The sequence below is a fragment of the Physella acuta genome, unplaced genomic scaffold (genome assembly GCF_028476545.2).
Source record: "Physella acuta isolate Inbredline_101_S28 unplaced genomic scaffold, ASM2847654v3 ptg000094l, whole genome shotgun sequence".
Lineage (NCBI taxonomy): Eukaryota > Metazoa > Mollusca > Gastropoda > Physidae > Physella > Physella acuta.
This window is the reverse complement of record NW_026731614.1, coordinates 777,153-784,317: the sequence shown is the minus strand read 5'-3', so window position 1 is coordinate 784,317 and position 7,165 is coordinate 777,153. Positions and strand designations below refer to the sequence as shown.

Sequence of the window (7,165 nt, the reverse complement as noted above, 5' to 3'; positions counted from 1 at the left end):
ACTAACATATCATTAAAACTAGTAGTATATACCCCTCGCAAAAAGTATTAGGTCTAACATAATTTTAAATAAAGTGCTATTTCCAATTAGAGAAAAGAAAGGATATTTTTCACAGCTTATTTCATAAATCTTTTCGGCGATGAGGACATTATTTTTTTTTAAATTATTTTAAAAATGTAACCTAAACTTAACCAAAGCCTAAACATGCCAATCTTAAATCCGATAAAACTTTTAATTCTATTGAATACAACACGTAAACCAAAAATTAAACCATACTATAGCCTCTTTAATAGTTTATAAAAAAATACTCAGAATGCGCTGAAGCAGAATTAATAATATTGTAAAACTTTAAAATATGAACATAAGTAGGTATAATTAAGACAAATGTCATTAAAGAGATTTAAAATTTTAAAAATAGTAAAAGTTTAATAAAATAATCTACAGTTCTGCTGCTCATTTAGTTCTAGGTGAAGCGACGTTGTATGAGTAATATGGGCAGGCCTAGCGAGAAGTCTAATATAAAGGGGTTGAAATTTCAGTTAATTGAAAATTGATATTATATTGAGCCAGGTTTAGTGTCTAAATGTAGAAAACAGGTTTTGTTGTAGATGTAGGTTTAGACTTAGTCTGTGTGATCTACAATATACAAATGCACCTTTGTCTAAGATGAGACTAGTTGCAAAATTGAGATTACGGTGAGGGTGGTTTTATATTTATGTTTGAGGATGTGATTTGTTTGTTCTGTGTTTGAGTTTTTTGTATTGGTATTTATGTTTGTTTATGTTTGTTCATGTATGTTTACGTTTGTCGTTTTGGTTGTCGTTTTGGGTGGTAGTGGCTATGGTTAGGTATGTATATATTTTTTCTCAAACTTACATATTTACATATAGACATATAGACATTTAATTTGAAATGTAATATCTTTCCTAAACTCGAGCAATGCCGGGTATATGCTGCTTATCAACACACAAGTCACAGCCCTTTACATGTAGGTTTTTCACAAAGGCTAGTGTAGGACCTGACCGGGACGGCTAATATATATATATATATATATATATATATATATATATATATATATATATATATATATATATATATATATATATATATATATATATATATATATATATATATATATATATATATATATATATATATATATATATATATATAAGTAACATAAACAAACTGTGTCATATTTTTAAAGATTAGCAAACCTTGTTAGTTAGATATAAATATATAATAAACCGGGATCTTTAATCAGTTTGTACAAACTTAAACTTTTTAAAAAAATAGAATAGAATCTCGTAGAAACAAGAATTGCGCATAAGCCAACGACAAACAATACGTGTATAATAGTGCAGAATAATATAAGTACGAGTTTTTTATTGCTTTTTTTGTTGAGAAAACAGAAAAAGCGTCAATTACTACTTCCGGTCAACGTAAATTACTCAAAATTAGACATAATGCAGGAAAATATATGTGTTATTTATGCGTGAAAAATAAAGAGTAGAATAAGTTCCACTTCCGGTTACTGAAAATCGCTCAAAAGTTGATACTGAGCTACAAATTTAATATAATACGTATACATCAAATTTCATCAACCTAGCTTCAGCGGTACTCAAGTTATCGTGTTCATAGACATACATACAGACATTCTGACAGAATTGCAAAGCCCAGTTTTTCCGACTCGATTACGCATAGAACGCCAAAATTTTGATAAACCTGCATTTATAATTCTTGCCCGATTAAAATAAGTCCCCTATACTCCGTATACGATAAAGTACTGAGGTGTAAAACGACGAAAACTGTTAAAATTTCATGTGATTTTATATCACGATTATAATACTTCCTCTATACTCTGTATACAAGAAAGTTAAATAGAAAGATTTGATAGGTAATTAATCCACACCATAACTTTTGTTGTTGAAAATGATGATTGATCAAATAAACCGGGAGTTTAGTCTTTTACTTTAATGTGAAATTTCATTTATCTATCTGAAACAGTACTCAAGTTATAGGCTTTTGAAAAATTGAAAGTAGAATAAGTTCCTTTTCCAGATATAATACTTATATATGAAATTCCATCAACCTAGCTGTAATGGTACTTAAGTTATCGTGTTTACAGACACTCATACATTAACACACACACACAAACACACACATACGGACAAAACTGCACACCTATGTTTTTTTCGACTCAGGTGTAAAACGTCAAGATTTGTAAAAATCTCGATATTTTTTTGTTTGATTACAATACTTTCTCTATACTTCGTATACGAGAACGTAACAATGTATCTAATTATGTCTTTTTAAAATAAGTTAAACGTTGATTTTTTACATACGTCATACAATTTACGCAGACAGACCAGTTAATCTATTTCTAAATTATTTTCCTTGATTGCGACAAATGATTTAATTATTAATCAATGCATAAAATCTGAACAATTTAGAAATAAGTTATAACACTTATAAAGGCCTACTTAAACATATTTCTAAATAATTTCTCAAAGTTCATATTTTAAGATTGTTGCAAACATGCTTTTTCATCCGTATTATTAACTAGAAATTGTAAATACTAAAACAAACTTACGTAGTTTCTAGACAAATAGACAGGTCGGTTACTCTTTCTTCAGTCTCGTTTTCAGCTTAAACAAGGTTAACTTATAATATATATATATATATATATATATATATATATATATATATATATATATATATATATATATATATATATATATATATATATATATATATATATATATATATATATATATATATATATATATATATGTGTGTGTGTGTGTGTATATATATATATATATATATATATATATATAAATTTTTAATTTTTATGCACGATTACCTCTCCTATACTATATATATGTTAAAATAAAGAGACTGATACAATGTTGTAAGCTCAATACCAACCATGTCCAAAATAAATTTGCCAATCACCAATGATACCATAAAGCGCCTCTTGCTTTTCAGTATCTTTTGCCTTCAGCATTTTGTAGATAATCCAAAATTCTGGCTAGTAGGAGGAAGGGGGTAGAGTGATTAAAATAATACATGTAAAGGCTGTCTGTGTAAATTTTTATAAATTTAAACTTTACGCATTGGTTTCTCCGAATAATTAATTGCGTTTACCGATGTATAAGTGTGTGTGTCATTGGAGCAGATAAATTATTGGTGAATTTTTATGTATCCCAACACACATTGATAGGTATCTATCCGTCCTAAGGTTTTTGTCTTTATCATTACTTCAAAAGTATCAATTAGTGAACAACTAATAACTATAAATATGTAGAAATGTCATTGCATGTTTAAAATATAGCTAATAAATATTTTTACACATGAACGTGTTAGGTTTTGATATGACTTGTTAAAAAGTAAAAGTTTATTTACCATGTATTCATCATGATTCACGAAAGTAAATTTCTTTATATGCTCAATCATAAATGAAAAAACGTCAACATATTCCGCCAGCTTTCTTGTGCATTTTACACTATAGGAGCACAAATAACTCCACAACTCGTGTACATTTTTGACACAATCTGCTACTTGATCTACAGCTGCTCGAAGATATTCAGCTACAGATTCTGGGATTATGTTGAGGTGAAACAAAAACTCACTCAACACTTTCCCTTTTTAAACGCTATCAAACATTACTGGTACCAACGTTTTCTTCTTGAAAGTCTCTAAACAACACATTATGTATTCTTGAATAGTGCCATTTTTCCGTTTACAAATAATTTGCTCAATGTCTCCAAAAATATATTGTTTTTCTCTTACAATATGAGCTGCGGCTTCGAAAGAAGCTTCCGATAAGTTTAAACATTTTAAGTCCTCTACTAAAACTTCTTGAGCGACAGCGTGTCCTGGTGTTATTTGGGTAAATTCATCACTCGATGCTTCCTGGCTTTCGGAGTTTTTAGAATATGGCAGCTCTTTTCCGAAGTCTACAAATGTAAAAGACAATAGTTATATATTTTTTATTTTTATTTAAATTTAGAAAATCCTATAATGCATACTGTTGCTGTACTGCAAAGTACCATTGTGAACACACACGAATCTTTGAATTTACAGAAGCACATTAATTATATAATTGCACCCCTTTAGTATATTCTTCTTTACAAAATAAATGCTAACTCTTTTTAGAAAAAGTTAGTTTGTTACATTTCCGATTTTACTTTTGTAAATCGGTGAACAGGCTGATCATTGTGGAGGTAGATATTCTTTTATGACAGATAAAAACTGTTTATTTATAAAGATTTAATTTTTCAGCACCGGTAATTGTGAAACATACTAAGCTATTATGAGTTTTGGTTAAGCGCTACTGTGAAAATGCTAGCTGGTTTTACTCTTGCGTTACTATAAATGTAAATAAATAAATATATATATATATATATATATATATATATATATATATATATATATATATATATATATATATATATACATACATATATATATATATATATATATATATATATATATATATATATATATATATATGTATATATATATATACATCTTACCCCATGTTGAATGCGGCAATGTATCTTCTCCAAATTCGCTTTCGAGATCCATTTTTTAAACTTTTACTTCAATTTCCTGTAATAGAAAAAAATCTTTTTTAAAACTACCTTAGGCATGACTAGCCTGTTTATTGTTCAAAACCTAACCTAACCTAACCTAACCTAACCTAAACTAACCTAAACTAACCAAACTTACCTAACCTAACCTAACCTAAACTAACCTAACCTAACCAAACTTACCTAACCTAACCTAACCTAACCTAACCTAACCTAACCTAACCTAACCTAACCTAACCTAACTTACCTAACGTAACCTAACCTAACCTAACCTAACCTAACTCAACCTTGCCTAACCTAACCTAACCTAACCTAACCTAACCTAGCCTAGCCTAACCTAATCTAACCTAACCTAACCTAACCTAACCTAACCTAACCTAACCTAACCTAACCTAACCTAACCTAACCTAACCTAACCTAACCTAACCTAACCTAACCTAACCTAACCTAACCTAACCTAACCTAACCTAACCTAACCTAACCTAACCTAACCTAGCCTAGCCTAACCTAACCTACCCTACCCTACCCTACCCTAACCTAACCTAACCTAACCTAACCTAACCAAACTTACCTAACCTAACCTAACCTAACTCAACCTTGCCTAACCTAACCTAACCTAACCAAACCTAACCTAACCTAACCTAACCTAACCTAACCTAACCTAACCTAACCTAACCTAACCTAACCTAACCTAACCTAACCTAACCTAACCTAACCTAACCTAACCTAACCTAACCTAACCTAACCTAACCTAACCTAACCTAACCTAACCTAGCCTAGCCTAGCCTAGCCTAACCTAACCTACCCTACCCTAACCTAACCTAACCTAACCTAACCTAACCTAACCTAACCTAACCTAACCTAACCTAACCTAACCTAACCTAACCTAACCTAACCTAACCTAACCTAACCTAACCTAACCTAACCTAACCTAACCTAACCTAACCTAACCAAACTTACCTAACCTAACCTAACCTAGCCTAGCCTAGCCTAGCCTAACCTAACCTAACCTAACCTAACCTACCCTAACCTAACCTAACCTAACCTAACCTAACCTAACCTAACCTAACCTAACCTAACCTAACCTAACCAAACTTACCTAACCTAACTTAACCTAACCTAACCTAACCTAACCTAACCTAACTTACCTAACGTAACGTAACCTAACCTAACCTAACCTAACTCAACCTTGCCTAACCTAACCTAACCTAACCTAACCTAACCTAACCTAGCCTAGCCTAACCTAATCTAACCTAACCTAACCTAACCTAACCTAACCTAACCTAACCTAACCTAACCTAACCTAACATAACCTAACCTAACCTAACCTAACCTAACCTAACCTAACCAAACTTACCTAACCTAACTTAACCTAACCTAACCTAACCTAACCTAACCTAACCTAACCTAACCTAACCTAACCTAACCTAACCTAACCTAACCTAGCCTAGTCTAGCCTAACCTAACCTAACCTACCCTACCCTAACCTAACCTAACCTAACCTAACCTAATCTAACCTAACCTAACCTAACCTAACCTAACTTACCTAACCTAACCTAACCTAACCTAACTCAACCTTGCCTAACCTAACCTAACCTAACCTAACCTAACCTAACCTAACCTAACCTAACCTAACCTAACCTAACCTAACCTAACCTAACCTAACCTAACCTAACCTAACCTAACCTAACCTAAACTAACCTAGCCTAACCTAACCTAACCTAACCTAACCTAACTTTACCTACCCTACCCTACCCTAACCTAACCTAACCTAACCTAACCTAACCTAACCTAACCAAACCCTAACCTAACCTAACCTAACCTAACCTAACCTAACCTAAACTAACCTAACCTAACCTAACCTAGCCTAGCCTAACCTAACCTAACCTAACCTAGCCTAGTCCCTTGCCCAGCCTGTCTCTCTTTCTGTGTGTCCGTCCCTCCGTGCGTCCGTCCGTCGGTCTTAAACATTTTACGTTTAACAACAAACATCAACTTGATACTCGATAGCCAACTGTTGTAAATGATAAATAATTTAATAATAGATATTTAAAACAGAAATACCCTTTTTAATATTGTATTCACACGTTGTTTAAAATAAACATATAAGGTGATAGTCTTTACATAATTTTTTTTAAATACCACTTAAATGTCCCTGAACCTGAATGTGTGTATTTTAGGGTTAAAACTATAGGCCTACAATACCTTAGTTAGATCAACACAATGCATTTGCGAATAGTAAATTTTGAGGGGGTTGTAGGCTGAGGCGTGAAGTTATTTTATGGGTGGGGTCTGGATTTTTGTGACGATGTGTGACGGAGGGGGGGGGGTGTAAAAATATTTAAGCGTGACGTCATTTATGGATGACCCCCATATGAATTTATAAAGTAATAATAATATTCCGCACTATTATACACATATTGTTTGTCGTTCACTTGGTGCGCTATTCTTTTTTTTCTACGAGATTTTATACTACTTTTAAAAAGTTTGAGCTGTATAAAAATGGATTTAAAATCATGTCTATATCCCGAGTTGTCATCCCCCGTAGTGTTATATAGAATTTCCCT

At 31.9% G+C, this 7,165-nt stretch overlaps 1 long non-coding RNA gene across 1 annotated transcript; it reads right to left on the bottom strand.

Annotated features, from left to right (window-relative positions):
* Positions 1 to 2,945: 2,945 nt before the first annotated feature.
* LOC131929413 (uncharacterized) lies at positions 2,946 to 4,619 on the bottom strand. Its single transcript, XR_009383965.1, has 3 exons — positions 4,542 to 4,619; positions 3,409 to 3,962; positions 2,946 to 3,034 (listed from the first exon to the last, which is right to left on the bottom strand). It is a non-coding gene; the product is annotated as an uncharacterized LOC131929413 (long non-coding RNA).
* Between the last annotated feature and the right edge of the window lie 2,546 nt (positions 4,620 to 7,165).